The sequence below is a fragment of the Gorilla gorilla genome, chromosome 11 (genome assembly GCF_029281585.2).
Source record: "Gorilla gorilla gorilla isolate KB3781 chromosome 11, NHGRI_mGorGor1-v2.1_pri, whole genome shotgun sequence".
Lineage (NCBI taxonomy): Eukaryota > Metazoa > Chordata > Mammalia > Primates > Hominidae > Gorilla > Gorilla gorilla.
Window position 1 is genome coordinate 140,487,861 of NC_073235.2, and position 19,475 is coordinate 140,507,335.

Here is a 19,475-nt window from a genome sequence, read left to right on the forward strand (position 1 = left end):
ATGAATGAATGAATGAATGAAGTGCATTTCAGAGGCTGCAGCCTCATTTGAGGGGATAATTTGGGGGTAGGCGCAGTTTTAGAGCCCCTCCTCTATCTGCCACCTATCCAAAGTCCTCCATGGCCCAACAATCAAGTGCATGTTTAGACTAATAAGCAAATGAAGCCACCTGCAGCTCTATCCTGTCCCCACCCCTTCAGAACTGTGTCATTTTATACAGGTTTAAATTCCCTATCAAGGATAAGACTAGGCACAAAACATGGGGGGCGGGGGAGGGGATGCAAAAACTCAGTAATCTTTTAATGCAATCTTTTAAAAAATCGAAATTAATGCAAAAAATCCATAATAAAATATTCAAATTTAATTTAATTTAATTTAATTTATTTATTTTGAGACGGAGTCTTGCTCTGTCATCATCCAGCCTGGAGCGCAGCAGGGTGATCTCAGCTCACTGCAACCTCCTCCTCCTGGATCCAAGCGACTCTCCTGCCTCAGCCTCCCGAGTAGCTGGGATCACAGGCGTCCACGACCACACCCGCCTGGCTATTTTTGTATTTTTAGTAGAGACGAGGTTTCGCCATGTTGGCCAGGCTGGTTTCGAACTCCTGACCTCAGGTGATCCACCTGCCTTGGCCTCCTAAAGTGCTGGGATTACAGGCGTGAGCCACCGCGCCCGGCCCAGAATATTAGAATTTTAAATAAAGACAGGACCAGTAACAATGTACCCTGTGGAGCCATTTTAAGAGTCTGAGGCGAAAGGAAAAAACAGGACTGAATTTTTTCATTACTTTTGACTTTTTTTAGAGACTGCATTAAAATATTATTTATCTTGATTGCTATTTTGGCAGCCTCTGAAATCCTGTGCTCGTGACAAATGCCTCACTGGCCTCACCCTAGTCGCGGCCCGACCCTGCTAACGGTATTTCTAGAAGATGGGCAGAGGACAAGCCAAACCCCGGGAGGGACCACGCGGCCTGGGAAACAGTTCGGCAAGGAGGCCGGGCCCCTGTCCCGCCTCTGAGGGCGGAGGACTCGGCCTGCACCGGACCCAAGCGAGGGGCAGTCTGGCCTCCGCTGGCAGAAGCAGCGCTTCCAAGTATTTTCATATGGTGGCTTTGCAGAGCTGCGCGGTCCAGACGAGGGTTTCAGGCAGCAAACCGGGAAAGTCTTGGGGGCCGCTCTGCGCTCCAAGACAGACGCCCACAATCTCTTCTACGTCGTGCAACATTCAAGCAGGCGGCCTCCTTCCCGCGCTTTCGCGCCCACAGGCTGGGCCAATCACAGTGCCGCACTTTTCACACTGCCCGACAGGCGGTGGGCGGGCCGCTGGTGATCGTTACCCAACAGGCGCCGCGGCTGCTCTGGTGGCGCCACTGGCTCGGAGGCGGCTGCGGAGAGCGGGGCGCTGGCCCGTGGAGGCGGCAGCGGCGGCGGCTATCTAGCGGATCCGAGGTGCGACGGACAGAGACGCGGGGCGGCAGGTCGGGCGGCGAAGCCGGCGAGGGCGAGGCCATGGGCTTGAGCGGCTGGGGTTGGCGAACCCCGCGTGTGGCCGGTCCCGGCGGCGAGGCCCGTCCCGCTGAAGCACGCGGGGACCCCGAACGGCGGTGTAGGCGAGGCCAGCGAGGCGGGCGGGGGACTGGCGCGTTCCTTGGGCGGCACTGGAGTTCCGGCGCCCTCATAGCGGGCGCCGACACCGCGAAAGTCGTTCTCGAACGAAGTCGCGGGGCCGGTCTCCCAAACTTGGTTATGTCCCCGGGGAAAGCTAGAAATTCGCACATATGCTTATTCTTGCCGTGGAGACTGATGGAGCCTCTGCTGCGGGGCGGGGACTCTGGCGAGAGGGGGACGTGAAGTTCGTTCCGTACTCAGGCGTGTGTGCCCCTGACCCACGCGTAGGACGCCCTGGAGGACGGCGCCAGCTCCTGACCTAGTGTGAGGTGCCCGGACGGTTTCCCTAAGAAGCGCGTATTTAAGATGCGATCTGAAGTTGAGCGTGAATTCAAGGTGGGGTGGGGGGTGGGCAGGCGAGAGAACGCACAGGGCCTGACTTTTTGCATTTTTTTAGTAGAGACGGGGTTTCACCGTGTTAGCCGGGATGGTCTCGATCTCGGTCTCTATCTCCTGACCTCGTGATCATCCCGCCTCAGCCTTCCAGAGTGCTGGGATTACAGGCGTGAGCCACCGCGCCCGGCCAGGGCCTGACTTTTTAAGGAAATGGAAAGGAGGGTGTATCTGGAAGACACCAAGTGCCAAGGCTAACACAGAGCCCGGACCGTTGTAGGGTTTTACAGGACTTATTCAGATTTTAATCTGTCTGAAAACAGTGACAGTCCGTTGCTGAGTTTTAAGCAGGAGCGTAACTGATTCGATAAGCATTTTAGAAAGATTATTCTGGCCAGATGTAAGGTTGATTGTCTGCATAGCTGTGAGAGTCAGGAGTTAAAATTGACAAGACCTCAGGGATAAGGGAGGTGTCAAGGGCGAGTCCTGTGATTTCTGGCTGAGTTCTGGCGGTACCATTCCCTGGAGTTTGGTGCACTGGAGGAAATAGTTTGGTAAGTGAGAACTCAAAGAAAATAATAAAAATGGGCATGTACCTAGGAGTGGAATTGCTGGATCATGTGGTTGTCTTGTGTTTAACTTTCTGAGGAAGTGCCAGACTTCTCCAGAGTGGCTGCTCCATGTTACATTCCCATCGGCAATGGATGAGGGTTCTGATTTCTCCATGACCTGCTCAACACTGTTATTGTTATTGTTATTGTTATTGTCATCCTAGTGGGTGTGAAGTGATATCTTTTGGTTTTCATTTGCATTTCCTTCATGACTCTTGATAAATTGAGCATATTTTCATGTGTTTATTGGCCATTTGTATATCCTCTTTGTCAAGTCATTTGCTCATTCTTAATATTGGGTTGTTTGCCTTTTTATTGTTCAGTTGTAAGAGTTTTTTCTATATTCTAGATGATAGACCTCTATCACATACATGATCTGCAAGTACTTCTGTTATACTAAAATTTTCTCTTTGGCAAACGTTTTTAACTTTGCTTGTCTTCATATTTAAGAATGAAGCTTGCAACACACTGCAGATTTCATTAAATGCAGATTTGAGTGTAGAATCAGATGTGAATGAGAATCCAGCTTGAGATAGTGTTGCTTTTCTCACCAATTTTTTGAAAATATGTTTTTAATTTAAAATTTTACTTAAGTAATGAATGTATTTTCTATGAATAAATTAATAAATATTTGAAAATGTTGCTTTAATTTCTAATATGGTAAGTATTGATGGATATTACCCAAATAAAAAAAATACTCCTTGGGACTCTCAATACTTTTTTTTTTTTTTGAGACGGAGTTTCACTCTTGTTGCCCAGGCTCGAGTGCAATGGCATGATCTCGGCTCACTGCAACCTCCGCCTCCCAGGTTCAAGTGATTCTCCTGGCTCAGCCTCCTGAGTAGCTGGGATTACAGGCACCCACTACCACGCCCACTCTATTTTTAGTAGAGACGGGTTTTCACCATGTTGGCCAGGCTAGTCTCAAACTCCTGACCTCAAGTAATCCACCCACCTCAGCCTCCCAAAGTGTTGGGATTACAGGCGTGAGCTACTGCGCCCAGCCGGGGTTCTCAATACTTTTTAAGAATATGAAGAGCGGGCTGAGTGCAGTGGTTTATGCCTGTAATCCCAACACTTTAGAAGGCTGAGGTAGGTGGATCCCTTGGGCTAGGGGACCATCCTGGGCAGCATGGTGAAGCCCTGTCTCTACAAAAAAGTTATCCAGGCATGGTGGTGCATGCCTATAGTTCAGCCATTTGGGAGGCTGAGGTGGGAGGATCACCTGAACCCAGGGACGTTGAGACTGCTGTGAGCTGTGTTGCTACCACAGCACTCCAGCCTCCAGCCTGGGCAACAGCGTGAGACCCTGACTTAAATATATACACACAATATTTTGAACAATCAAATGTATCAAATATATATGTATTTGAATTATGTTGGCCCGCTGCAACCTCCATCTCCTGGGCTCAAGTGATCCTCCCACTTCAGCTTCCCAAGTAGCTGGGAACACAGGCTCACACCACCATGCCCAACTAATTTCTTGTATTTTTGTTAGAAACAGGGGTTTCAACATGTTGCCTAGGCTGGTCTGGAACTCCTGAGCTCAAGTGAGCCGCCTGCCTCGGCCTCCTAAAGTGCTGGGATTACAGGTGTGAGCCACCGCACCTGGCCAGACCAGTTCATTTTTATACATAATAACTCTAGTTATCTTATAATCTAAGAAGAAGGAACGACTCTTAACTTGGAGCCATTCCATATTTGTCCTCTTAAATTGGGATGCTCTATGCCCTTCTCTGCTTCTTCTTAGCCTGGCTAGCCCCTACTTGACCATCATTTACTTTTTTGATAAGTTTTTCCTTACCTTTATTAATGCAACCATGCTATACAATTATTGTCTACATAACTGTCTTATTTAACCCCAATTGTGTTATTTAACTTTGTAAATCCCAAAGTAGGTATAGGTTATATTTTTCTTGGTCAGAATTTTAGTTTTTAATTGCTTTTTTTCCTTTTTTCTAGCAAGGATTTGAACATAAAATTAATTGCTTTTTAAAAACAACTAGCAGTTTGAAAAACTCCAAATATCTTTTTGAGCATGTTACATTTTATGCTTTCAGTCAAAATCAATACTAAATGAGTCCTACCCCCAATGGCTAACTCTTACTCATCATTCAGATCTGAGGTTAAGTAACTCTCTGAAAAGCCTTCACTAATCCTTAGACTAGGTTAAGTCTTGTATGTTTCCCATACCACCTTGTGTTTCTCAAAATATCCAGATTGTAGGAATTACTTAGGGCAAGGGTTCCCAACCCCCAGCCTGAGCTCTGCTTCCTGTCAGATCAGCAGCAGCACTAGATTCTCATAGGAACTCAAACCCTGTTGTGAACTGTGCATGTGAGGGATCTAGGTTTCGTGCTACCTATGAGAATCTAACTAATGCCTGATGATCTGAGGTGGAACAGTTTCAGCTCGAAGCCACTACCCTACCTCCAATCCTCTGGTCCGTGGAAAAATTATCTTCCACAAAACCGGTGTCTGGTACCAAAAAGGTTGTGGACTGTTGTCCTCGAGTATTATTTCTGGGCCCCAAATTAGGCTGTTGAATCTATATTTTTAATGAGTGCCCCAAGTGATTCTTATATCAGGTAAGTTTGGGAAAACGTACTCTAAATTTATAGAAGATTTATGTGCATCCATCCCCCTTTTCGAAATTGTATGCCTGTTGTGCTTCATAGAGCCAGTGACTGATCACCTCTCTGTCCTCAACACTTAACATATAACTTAGAAAACAGGCTCAGTCATTACTGAATAATATATTAAAGAGTGATTCTCCAAAGAAAGGTATTCATCCCTGAAACTGGAAATGTAATTGCTTGGTAATAGGGTAGACATGTATTTAACACCATTAGAAATTGCCCGGTTTCCAAATGGTTTTAACAATTTGTATTCCCTCAAGCAATGTATAAGAATTCTAGTTTGTCCACATCCTCACCAATATCTGGTGTTAGCACTCTTTTTAAAAGCCATTTTGGCCAGGTGCACTGGCTCATGCCTGTAATCCCAGCACTTTGGGAGGCCGAGGCGGGTGGATCACTTGAGGTCAGGAGTTCAAGACCAACCTGGCCAACATGGTGAAACCCCATCTGTACTAAAAATACAAAAATTAGCTGTGTGTGGTGGTGTGCACCTGTAGTGCCAGCTACAAAGGAGGCTGAAGCAGGAGAATCACTTTGACCTGGGAGGTAGGGGTTGCAGTGAGCCAAGATCACACCACTGCACTCCAGCCTGGGCGACAGAGCGAGACACACACACACACACGCAGTCTCTCTGTCTCTGGGTGACAGAGCGAGACACACACACACACACATACTCTCTCTCTCTCACACACACACACACACACACACAAATTTTAAGCCATTCTAATGAATGTGAAGTGGTACCGTGGTTGTTTAAATTTGCATTTCCCTGATGACTAATGATGTTGAGCATGTTTTCATACCTATAAGCAATTTAAAACATCTATTTGTACAAGTTATTTATGTAATCTGAATAAGCGTCTTCTTTTGGATATATGGATTGTGAATACTTTATTCCAGTCTTTGGCTTGTGTTTCCATTTTTTAAGTAATGTCTTTTGATGAGGAGAAGTTTCTTAATTTTGCTGAATCCCTATCAACAACTTTTAAATTAACACCTTTTGTGTTCTAAGAAATCTTTGCCTATTCCAAAGTCATGAATATATTGTTGTGTTTTGAGAAGCATTATAAATTTGGTTTTCACATTTAAAAATATGATTCATCTCACTTGTACTGTGGTGTAAGGTGTGGGTCCAGGCAATTTTTCCCTCTAGGTAAAACTCTAGATAGTGGAAATATACTCGTGCCAGTACCATTTATTGAATATGCCTTAGACCTTTTTTTTCTTTTTTCTTTTTTTTGAGACAGAGTCTTGCTTTGTCAGCCAGGCTGGGGTACAGTGGCGCAATCTCAGCTGACTGCAACCTCTGGGGTTCTGCCCCAGCCTCCCAAGTAGGTGGGACTACAAGCGTGTGCCACCATGCCCAGCTAATTTCTGTATTTTTAGTAGAGACAGGGTTTCACCGTGTTGGCCAGGCTGGTCTCAAACTCCTGACCTCAGGCGATCCACCCTCTTCGGCCTCCCAAAGAGCTGGGATTATAGGCGTGTGCCACCACGCCTGACCAATACCACATTTTCTTTACCTGGTCTACTATTGATGGGCACCTGGGTTGATTCTATGTCTTTGCTATTGTGAATAGCACAGTGATGAATGTACAAGTGCATGTGTCTTTTTGGTTGAATGATTTATTTTCCTGTGGGTATATAACTAGTAATAGGATTGCTGGGTCAAATGGTAGCTCTGTTTTAAGTTGAGAAATCTCCAGAATGTTTTCCACAGTAGTTGGACTAATTTACATTCCCACCAACAGTTCCCCTTTCTCCACAGCCTTGCCAGCATCTGTTGTTTTTTGACTTCTTGATAATAGCCATTCTGGCTGGTGTGAGATGGTATTAATTACATTGTGGTTTTGATTTGCATTTCTCTGATGATTAGTGATGCTGAACATTTTTTTATATTTGTTAGCTGCTCATGTTTTCTCTTGCGACGTGTCTGTTTATGTCCTTTGCCCATTTTTTAATAAAGTTGTTTGTTTTTCACTTGTTGATTTGTTTCAATTCCCTATAGATTGTGGATATTAGGCCAGAATCTATAGGTAGCAGATGCATAGTTTGCAAATATCTTCCCCCATTCTATAGGTTGTCTGTTTACTCTGTTGATAGTGTCTTTTGCTGTGCATAAGCTCTTTAGTTTAATTAGGTTCCACTTGTCTTTTTTTTTTTCTGCAATTGGTTTTGGGGACTTACACATTCTTTGCCAAGGCAAACCGACAGCCAACATTATACTGAATGGGCAGAAGCTCGAACTATTCCTCCTGAGAACTGGAACAAGACAAGGATGCTCACTTTCACCACTCTTATTCATTGTAATACTGGAAGTCCTCGCCAGAGCAATCGAGCAAGAGAAAGAAATAAAAGGCATCCAAATAGGAAGAGAGGAAGTCAAACTGTCCCTGCAGACTCTATGATTCTATACCTAGAAAACCCCATAGTCTCTGCCTAAAAGCTCCTAGATCTGATAAACACCTTCTGCAAAGTTTCAGGATATATCAATGTATAAAAACCAGTAGCGTTTATATACGCCAACAATGACAAGGCTGAGAGTGAAATCAAGAACATAATACCACTTACAATAGTCACAAAGAAAATGAAATGCCTAGGAATACAGCTTACCAGGGAGGTGAAAGATCTCTACAAGGAGTACTGTAAAGCACTGCTGAAAGAAGTCAGACAACACAAATAAATGGAAAAACATTCCATGCTCATGGATAAAAAGAATAAATATTGTAAAAATGGCCATACTCCCCAAATCAATCTACAGATTCAACACTATTCCTATGAAACTACCAATATTATTTTTCACACAATTAGAAAAAACTATTCTAAATTCATATGGAACCAAGAAAGAGCCTGAATAGCCAAAGCAATGGGAGAAGGACTCCCTTATTCAATAAATGGTGCTGGAATAACTGTCTAGTCATTAGTCATATGCAGAAGATTGGAGATAGACCTCTACCTTTCACCATATACAAAAATTAACTGAAAATGAATCAAAGATTTAAATGTAAGACCTCGAGGCCAGGTGCAGTGGCTCAGGCCTGTAACCCTAGCACTTTGTGAGGCCAAGGCGGGAGGATTGCTTGGGCCCAGGAGTTTGAGACCCGCCTGGACAACATAGGGAGACCCTGTCTCTACAGAAAATTTTAAAATTAGCCAGGCATGGTGTTGTGCACCTGTAGTCCCAGCTACTCAAGGGGGTAGGTGGGGGAGTGCTAAGGTGGGAGGATCACTTGAGCCTGGGAGGTCAAGGCTGCAGTGAGCTCTGATGGCACCACTTTACTTCAGCCTGGGTGACAGAACAAGACCCTGTCTCAAAAAAATTAAAACAACAACAAAAAAGTAAGACCATAAACTATAAAAATCTTAGAAGACAACCTAGGAAATACTCTTCTTGACATCAGCCTTATTTATTTCTTCTTGTATTCATTTTGGAAGGTGGTTTTCAAGGAAGTTTGTCCACCTGAGTTGTAGAATTTGGCAGATAAAGTTGTTTATTATATCCTCTGTAATTTTAATGGCTGTAGATCCCATAATAATGTTCCTTTACTATTCATGACATTGGTATTTTGTGTTGTCTCTTTTTCTTAGATAAGTCTAAGAAAGGGATAAGAAGGGTTATAAATCTTGTCAGTCTTTTTAAAGAAACAATTTCTGGTTCTATTAACTTTTATCTATTCATCTATTTTGTTTACTTCTCTTTTATTATTTCCATCCTACTTTCTTTGGGCTTAATATTCCTGCTTTTTCTAGTTACTTAAAATAGAACCTGTATGAGAAAATTGTTATATGACACAGTGTAGGACTGTGATTTCTGAGAGAAAGGAAACACCCAGCGTGAGTCCTATGATGATAGCCTGGCTTCCTGCCTGGAAGCACATTGCAGACCATGGAAAAAGAACAAGGACTTCAAGCAAAGCAGAGGTCTCCCTGAGTTGAGACAGAGATTGGAGTTCAGAAAGGCTAAGGCGTTAGAAATTGCAGGACAGTGTTCCTGAGAGAAAGGAGATATATAAAAGAAAAGCTCCAGAAATCTGCAGGGGGACTCCCCCTTGAGACTTGTCAAACACTAATATGTGTATTTGTAGTTACAGACTGATGAAGTTATCCCATGCCTTGACCTTAATGTATATTTCTTCTACCCAGAGCATTCTGCTCAGAAGTTGCCCACCTGGCAAGGAGTTTTGAAAATGGGTAGGGGGGTGGTGCGGGGAGTTTAGTAAGTCCCACTGTCACTGCCACAATATCTACTTTTTAATATTTCTCAATTTTATAAGATTGTTATCTTTTTCATAAATTCTCTAAAACTGTATATTTTCATTTATAAGTAGCTAAACGTATCATTTTAATAGTTTGTCTTTAAATCAAGAGATTTCACTTCTGTCATGTAAGAACTTCATTTAAGTTTTTAATAATAAGGATAATGACAGGCTAAGTAATTCAGGCCTCTTATTCACTGAAGGCAATTTAAACACCTAGGGAAAAAAAAAAATTGAGATGGAGTCTCGCTCAGTTGCCCAGGATGGAGTGCAGTGGTGCAATCTTGGCTCACTGCAACCTCTACCTCCCAGGTTCAAGTGATTCTCCTGCCTCAGCCTCCCTAGTAGCTGAGATTACAGGCACCTGCCACCACACCTGGCTAATTTTTTATATTTTTAGTAGAGACGGAGTTTCACCATGTTGGCCAGGCTGGTCTCAAACTCCTGACTTTAAGTGATCTGCCACCTTGGCTTCCCAAAGTGCTGAGATTACAGGCCTGAGCCACTGCGCCCAGTCCTGGAAAAATATTTTTTAAAATCTTCTCAAAAGCATCTGAGAACTAGTCAGATAAGAAGTTACCAGGTCACAACTTGCAAAAGAATGGGAACCTTAAGAAGTAAGCCTAGCATTACAAACAACTTTTGCCCTGAAAATATTTGCAAATTTAGAAGAAATGATTTGAGAGGATAGGCTGTGCTTTTGACAGCCTTAGGGCAGTAAGAGGACAAAAGTCAGAGTCTTTCGGGTGATCAGAGGTGAGACCCAAGGAATAGATTATTTGGCTTGGGATCCAGTGTGCTTAGGATCCCAGAGGGCTGTGCCTTACAATTAAAGTAAACCAGCCTTCCTCAGACTATACTTTTCTGGGTAGCCTAGAATATCTCAAATTTCAGTTAGAGTAAAGAGATTCCAGATTACTAATTCCCTATGGCACCTAGAAGTAGCAAACAAGTTCTCTCTGAGGGACAATAACATCATTTTTAGGTTCAAATTATTTATATATACAACTTATCAAATATAGTTCTAGAGCATAATTAAAACATCACCAGACATCCAAAATGACAAGACATAATGAGTCAGAAAACAATAATAGACAATACAAACAGATCCACAGAGATTCCAGTTACTGGAGTTACTAAATACAGACTGCAAAATAACTATATTTACTGTCTTTCAGGAGAAAACAGCCAATGTTAAAAGTTTTACTACAAATCATACATTAAAAATGGCATTACAGGGCCGAGTGCAGTGGCTCAGGCCTGCAATCCTGGCACTTTGGGAGGCTGAGGCGGGCGGATCACTTGAGACCAGGAGTTCGAGACCAGCCAGAGATGGCAAAATCCCATCTCTACAAAAAAATACAAAGATTAGCTGGGCATGGTGGCTTGCACCTGTAGTCCTAGCTACTAGGGAAGCTGAGGTGAGAGGATCACTTGAGCCTGGGAGGTCAAGACTGCAGTGAGCCATGATCGCCCCACTGCACTCCAGCCTGGGTGACAGAGCAAGGCCCTGTCCCCTCACCCTCTCCCCACAAAAAAAGCATAACAGAAAAAAAAAAACTAGGTAAAAATTCTAGAACTAAAAATTTCAGGTAAATTAGGAACTCAGTGGATGGGTTTCACATCAAAATTAGTTAGAACTATAGAAAGAATTCGTGAAATGGAAGGTTAAACTATCCAGACTGAAGCATGGGGAGACAAAAGGATGGAAAAATACAGAAGCAAGGTAAGAGATGTGACAGATACAGTGAAAAGGTCTAAAATAAGTTCAACTGGAGTCTTATAAAGGAAACTGCTTCTAGAAATCCCCAGTATTTTATAAACATTTTCCATATTATAAATAAAGATCTACCTCTTTTGTTTTTGTAAGCTGCATGATAGGTATTCCATTATATTAAAATGCTATACTTTTTGATGCAATCCCCTTGGCTGTTTTAAAATTTGTTACTAAAAAATAATTCTTCAGGGAACATAATTGTGCATATCATCAAACATATATGTCAGCTTTCTTCCATAGGAATAGTCCTAGAAAAAGCATTTCTAGGTCAAGGAATATGTACCCAACACTGCCAAATCATCTTTCAGAAGGTTGGAAGAATTTCAATTCTGATTATATATGAATGTCCATTTCATGACCCTTAATAATACAATGTATGATCAGCCTCTACCAATTTGATAATCAAGAATCCATCCATTTTAATTTACATTTTTGACAGTAACTAGTCTATATATTTTTTAATATAGTTGACTCTTTCAAGTCTTATGAATTGTCCAAACATAACTTTCATATACTTTTCTTTTGGTATATTACTAGTTTGCAGGAGTACTTTATGCATTAGGTCTATTACCTCTTTGTTTGAAATAATTTTCCTGAGTTTATCATTTTGTTTAATCTTTTTCTTGGTTCTAATTATTTTTTAAACTTTTTTCTTGACCCCCCGACTGTCTCCTTTCTTTGTTTCCCTTTACAGCAAAAAATTTGAATGAAATGTGTATACTCAGTGTCTCTAGTTCTTTGTTTTACTTGTAAGTCTACTCCAGACAGGCATCTTTCAATATTCCATGTCTGCATCTATTGGTCTTTCTCCTACCACACATATTGCTCCTTCTTACTCTCCTTTGTTGGTTCCTCTTTATCTCTTCAACCTTTTTCAACTTTGGAATGCCTCAGCGCCTAATTCTTGAGTCTCTTCTCTGCCTGTTTCTATATTCAAGCAGTAGGTAATTACATTCAAGTTCATAGATTTAAATCTGTATTCTGATGATTCCCGAATTTGTATCACTAACTAGGTCAGCGCTATTCAGTAGCACCATCATAGAAGCAATATATGTGATTTTAAATTTTCTAGTAGCCACATACAGTGGCTCATGCCTATAATCCCAGCTACTGAGGAGGCTGAAGTGGGAGGATCACTTTAACCCAGGAGTTCGGGGCTGCAGTGAGCTGTGATTGTGCCACTGCACTCCAGCCTGGGTAAAAGAGCAAACCCCTTCTCTTTAAACAAAACAAAATAAAAAAACCTTTTTGACTGAAGAATAAATCAAAAATGGCAAACCTTCATGATAATATTCCAGCCCCTTTATTATTTTTAAAAAAAGGCAGAAAGAGGTGAAATTATTTTTAATGCTTTATTTAACACAATATATAAAAAATATTTCAACATGTAATCAAATAAAATGTTAATGATATGTGTTTTTCATACTAAGTCTCTGAAATCTGGTATGTGTTTTACACCTACAGAACATCTCAATTCAGATTAACCAGATTTCAAGTGTTTAATAGCCACGTGTGGCTGCTGGTCAATGCAGCTCTAGGTAATTTTGCTGATCTCCAGACCTTTATATCTCCATTTGAATGTCAAATAGATATCTCACAATTAACCTGTTTCTCTTACAATATGCATTCATTTTAACAAAAACAAATCCTCTTGGTTTGAACCTCAGTAGATCCAGTATCTAATCACTTTTTATCTCCTCTGTTGCAGTCACTGTGGTCCCAGCTACCACATCCTGACTGGCTAGGTATCTGCGTGGTTTTCTTCTCTTTCAGTCATTTTTCCAAGTCTCACCTTATCAGAGAAGTATTCCTTTGTTACTGGCCAGGTCCAGGTCTGTTATGCCTATGCACAGTAAATCAATCACTGTAACACAAATTTTGCAAAAGAGAAAAGATTTATTTGCAAGGGCATTTAGCAAGGAGGAGGGAGGGAGAAGAGCTCTCGAGTCTGCCTCCCTGAAGAAGATAAGGCTTAGGGATATTTATGGGTTAGGGAAGTAGAGTGGTCTAAGGCATGGGGAAAGGTGATTGGCACAGAGGAAAAAGGAAGTGACAGGTTTATTCTGCACAAACCTAGCCAGAGTTCATGGCATTTCATAGGATGCTTAGGAGGATCTGAGGGTGGCATTTTTGGCCCTCCAGCATCAAAAGGCCACCTCTCGGGCATTTGCATTGGCCCAGTTGAAGGGTCTGTGGTCTCAACCAGTTTGAATTGGACAGGAGCTGGCCCAAGTTTCTGAAAAACCGAAGCAACCATTACTGTGGTGACCTTTGAACATTATCTATAAGGTGGCCAGGGAAGGTTAAGTTTGAATGTCACAGCCTTCAGCTGCTGCAGCCTTCAACTTCCAAAGAAAAGGAAAAAAATGGCAAGACGCAAGCTACCAAAGGCAAGCAGGGCAGGCAGACCTGATCAAATTAACCCCTCAGTTTCACCTGGACTACCTTATTTAAAGTATAAACCTCTCCTCCTCACATACAAATACATATCCACAAAAATCAGTATTCCCTTATCCCTTCGATGCTTTATTTCTTGTGTTAATTTTTAAGGAATTACTGTTTCTTTTTTTTCCCCTTAATACTAGGTTTCCAGTTGCCCAGACAGGAGTGCAGTGGCATGATCATAGCTCACTGTGCCTCAACCTCCCAGGCTCAAGCAATCGTCTCACCCCAACCTCCTGAGTAGCTGGGACTACAGGGGCAAGCCACCATGCCTGGCTAATTTTTTAATTTTTTGTAGAGTCGGGGTTTTGCCATGTTACCCAGGCTGGTCCCAAACTTCCTGGGCTCAAGTAATCTGCCCACCTTGGCCTCCAAAAGTGCTAGTGTTACAGGCATGAGCCACCGTGCCCAGCTACCATTTCTCTTTGCTCCATGGTTTGATAGGAATTGATATAAGATGTATCTTTGATGGCCTTTTCATTTTTTTTCATGGTTGATAATGCTGTTCACCTGCTTCTGAGTCTTTTTAAAAAAAAAACTTTTCCTAGAAAATTGCCTATTTTTGTTAAATTGTAAAATTACCCTTCAGTGGCATACATGGCATTCTCAATTTTTAAAAGTACCTCTTTATTGCTTGCTAAAATGCTCCTTTTCTCAATGCTCATTTTTGTTTCAGTCTTCTCTTAACGAGATTTGTCTTGTCTTTTATCTACTTTTTCTTTGGAGTCTCGCGCTGTCACCCAGGCTGGAGTGCATTAGTGCAATCTCAGCTCACTGCAACCTCCATCTGCCGGGTTCAAGTAATTCTCGTGCCTCAGCCTCCCAAGTAGTTGGGACTACAGGCACATGCCACCACACCCAGCTAATTGTTTGTATTTTTAGTAGAGACAAGGTCTCACCACATTACCCAGCCTAGTCTCGAACTCCTGAGCTCATGCAATCCACCCACCTCAGCCTCCCAGAATGCTAGGATTACAGGCGTGAGCCACTGCGCCCAGCCTGTTATTTACCTACTTTTATTAGTCTTTTAAAAGAATAGCTCGCGATTTTAGTTACCATTTTTACTATTTTTAAAGTGATCACTTCTGTTTTTGTCTTAACTAATTATATTTTAAACTTTTTTGGCTTATTTTTAGTTCTTTCCTAGATTCTTGAGAGTTGACTGTTTAATTCGTTTATTTCTAGCTTTATTTAATAATAAGCATCTAAAGCTGTGACTTCTTTTGGATGTAACTTTGACCATGTCCCGTAGATTTTGGTAGTCTGTATTCTTATTGTCATTAATTTATTTTAATTATCAAAGTCCACGTAGCTTACTAAGTGGCAAAGTCAGGATTCAAGGCTTGTCTCCATGACATGAGATCTGCTTTTTAATATCTTCTCCTTGTAGAACAGAGACAGTACATTTAGATGATTTTTTTCAGGATCAGTGATTGAAATAATTCAGAGTTAAAACAAAATGAATTCCTTTTTTTCCCCCAAATTCATCAGGAACCTTCGTAACACTTGATTACCAGAATTCTGCTGTAGATACCTCAGCTTTTAGGGGTATGGACAGTGACAATAAGTAGGGGACAGAGGCTCAAAATGATTTTGTGAGTTGGCTGGACTTCCCTCTGCTTGTTGCCTCTGGGATCATTTCATGTGTCCATTGGAATATCCTACCAGTAATTAGCTTGGTCTGCTTCATGTGGCAGCTGGGTTCAGAGTCATTATATGGATATCCCGATTACCCTGAGTTGATTTTATGAATGTACCAAATTCTTGCATGTACCCCCAAAATATGTACATCTAATATGTATTAATAAAAAGTCATCATTATTACCTTTTTAAAACAGTTTTGTTGAGTTATATTTTACTCATTTCAATGATTTTTAGTAACCTTATCAAGTGTTGCAACCATCCCATCATAAACCCGTCTTAGAACATTTTTATCCCCCATGCCCATTTATAGCTAATCTCTCTTCCCATCTCCCACCACCTATCCCAGGCAGCTACTAATATACTTTCTCTGTATACGTTTTCTTGCTTTGGACGTTTTACTTAAATGGAATTATGCAATAGGTGATCTTTTTTATCTAGCTTCTTTCATTCAGCAAGTTTTTGATATTAACCCATGAGGTAACATATATCAATAGTTTATTTCTTTCTGTTGCTGAAAGATTTTCCATTGTATGGATTTGCCAAGGCATTGGTTTTTAGTAAGTGTACAAATTGTCTTGGAAACTTTTTATCTAGGTTCGACATAAATGGGGTGATATTATGGTCTTTAAGACTCTATTTTTTAGATTTAAACTTCTTTTAGTGACCTAACGCATTGGTGTTTTTAAAAATGTTCCTTGGAAATTTTAAAAGAACATATCTTTTCTGTCCTTTATGTAGTTGTCAATTTATGCTTTTTAAGTATAATAATAGTTCAATATTTATACCTTTTCTAGATTTTATATCTTTGAATGATGCAGGCCACTGCAGTGGTGGAGACAGCATCTGGTAAAGGCTACCACAGTAATGGAGGCAACCTCCAAAAAGGTAAGGGTCTAGTCCACTTACCCTTATTCTTGGTGGGGAAGGGTGTTAAATGTGTTGTGCCAGACAGTTTGCCCTTCAGGTTGCTGCTTTTTAACTCTTCCTCCCTCTAAGGTGGTAAGACTCAGTATATTTTTAACTTGCCAAATTGACTCAGGTGATTTTTGGTGGATCAGGGCAGTCTAGGCTGGACCTTTCTTTAGGAAAGGGAAAGTGAGCAGGAAGAAAGGATTTCTGTCCAGCCAGCCTTTCAAGAACTGCTGACAGGTATAACTGCCTTCAGGGTGATAATCAGAAAGTGAGCAGGTTGACTTCTGCTGCCCAAGTTGTATATGTTTTCTTCTTCCCATAAATCTGAAATGTATTTTTCTTGGGTCATGGCAGAAAGAAAATAAGAAATAGCAAGAGTCTAAAAAGCAAGATGACTAAACTTTATGTGCTTATGACTGTATGTAGCTTAAACTATTAAGATATATATATTCTAGATTAAAACAAAAACTCTACATTGTTCATGAGACATATTTAAAACAGAAAAGAAAGGTTTAGGATAAAAGGATGGACAAGTTAAACAAATTAACTTAAAAATTTGGGGTGATAGTAGTAAAGAGCATAATCAATGCAGAAAGCATTGTAAGACGATTAAGAGGGTCATTTTAAAGTGATAAAGTTATACAATGAAGATGTCAGTCATGAACCCTAATGGAATAAATAGTATACTTTGTATTCATACATTAAATGTTGGAAATCTAGAGAAAGGCTGCTGGAGATTGGACATGATAATGGTTCTCTATCTCAGTAAATTCCAATAGGATATTTTATGCAATTCAAAATGGTCCCCCAAAAATAAACTTAAAAAAATCTACTGGAGAGAATGTAAAATAAATTTTAAAATACAGGAAAAAACTTACCAGATATAAAAATAACCTGTGATACTAAAATAATTAAAACAGTAATACAGTCATACAAAAAGAGAATAGGTTAATGGAATGGAATAAATAGAAATAAATTCTTAGAAAATCATGAAACAGAAACAGGAAGACTTCAGAATATGATAAAGATGTTGTTTCAGCTCAGAAGGAAAACAATGGATTATTTGGCAAATGGTATTAGGACAATTGACCATCCATTTTGGAAGAAAGTTAAGTTAGAGTCCTACCTTATGCTAAAGAGGAAAATAATACTCTGTGTAGTGTAAAAAGACTAAGTGTTAACCCCCACCCCCCCCACACACAATTAGAATAAATTATAGGAGAATATTTTTGTAATTACTTGGTAGAGAAGACCAAAGACACAAAACCTAGAAGTTACAGAAGACTGATGCACTTAACTAAATAACCTGGAAAATTCTGATATGACAAGATACTATAAAAAGTTAAAACCAGGCAAGCTACTTGGGTGGCTGAGGCAGGAAGATTGCTTGATACAAGTCTAGCACCCAGGCAACATAGCAAGACCCTGTCTCTTAAAATAATTTTTAAAAATTAAAAGATAAGCAATAAGCTAGGAAAATTCAGTTGTATTACAAATGTTAAAAAGAAAACAAAGAATTAGTATCTAGAATGTATAAAAGACTCCTAAACAACTCTGTCATCTCCAACCACATATTTATAACAGCTTACTGGACAGACATTCACATCTGGGTGTTTTATTACTAACCTCAAACTCTACTTGCCCAGAATTGAACTCGTTATCCTCATCGTCCTCCTCATTTTTCCCTTCTACCTTCTAATCTGCTCTTCACACAGTCCCTATCTCTTTAGCCCTGAATATTCCCATTCAACTATAGTACCAAGTTGTAAACATGTAAGCATTATCTTTGAGTGATATTTAAGTGAGTATTTATTGGCCAATTGGTAAGTCATGACATCAGTTTAGCTGATTGTGATGAATTTTTTTTAAAGAAATGGAATAGAATAAAATAGAAAATGCAAGAATACATTGGACATGGGTAAAATTTTTGTTTTACTTATACACATACATATATGTATGTGTGTACTGGGTCATGATATGACCAAAATGTAATTCCGATTATGATCTTAGTAAAAAAAAATCTTTTGAAAACCACTGCTCTCTCTCTTCCTCTTACTGTCATCTCTAATTGGCCACCAAGACATGTCAGTTGTGGAACTTTCATACCAGTCTCTTCTTTAGTCCCACTTCTGTTTTGGTACCTGCCTTTTTTCTCCTCTTTCAAGTTGTTAGTCTTTCTGTTGCCAGGAATGACTACAACTCAATTCCAGTCACATGACTACCCTTTAATGAAGTTTTCAGTGGTCTTTGGTTGCCTTAGAATAAGAGCCAAACTTCTTAGCACATCATAAAGGGCCTTTTTCAGTTGATAATTCCTGTCACACTCATAAGAGTTCTTTCACTACAGACAAGTCTTACAATTTCCTGAAAATGCCATGTTCTTTCACGCAGCTAATTGTACTTGCGTTGGATTTGCCTAAAATAATTTTGTCTATTTTGTTTCAAAACACTTTTTAAATACAAAGTTTTTCTGAAGTCTGCTTCCCTTTTTTTCAAAAATTTACCTGCTCCATCAACACAACTCTGTCAGCACTGTTTTAAAATTACATTTTTGTGTGCTTATCTTATGACCCTATGAAAACTATAAGCACTTGGGGACAGCATCTGTGTCTTCTTTTTCTTTGTTTTTACAGTGCCTAGAGCTAGCACTGGAGGCACCCAAAGATTTATTAAATAAATTTATAAGAAAAAAGTTTCTTATTAGACCATTTTACAAACAGTGGCTGCCCTGTAAACAGTAAATTTCTTCCCATCGAAAGAATTCAAGAAAATCTTAGCTGTTGTCTTAGGTCAGGCTGCCATAACAAAATACCATATAGTGAGTGGCTTAAACAACAGGTGCTTATTTTCTCATAGTTTTGGAGGCTGGAAGTCTGAGATCAAGGTGCCAGCATGGTCAGGTTCTGGTGAGGGGTCTCTTCCTAGCTTATAGATGGCTGCCTTCTTGCTGTGTCCTCACATGAGAGAAGGGGGAGGCAAGCTCTTTTGGTCTTTTCTTGAAAGGACACTAATCCTATAATTAGGGTCTTGCCCTCATGACCTCATGTAAACCTAATTACCTCTCCAAGTCCCCATTTCCAACATATGGGTCTGGCCTTCAAGGCATCATTTGGGAGGACACGGTTCAGTTTTTAGCTGCTACTGAAAGGGATATTTTTCATGGATGATGTAAATTGTAATCCTGCATTGG

At 40.6% G+C, this 19,475-nt stretch overlaps 1 protein-coding gene across 1 annotated transcript in view; it reads left to right on the top strand.

The window, feature by feature from the left end:
• Positions 1-1,375: 1,375 nt before the first annotated feature.
• RBM44 (RNA binding motif protein 44) overlaps positions 1,376-19,475 on the top strand; it is a 43,952-nt gene continuing 25,852 nt past the window's right edge. The window contains exon 1 of the mRNA XM_055379877.2: positions 1,376-1,452. The gene's annotated coding sequence lies outside the window, so the exon portion shown is untranslated. The remainder of the gene's footprint in view (positions 1,453-19,475) is intronic.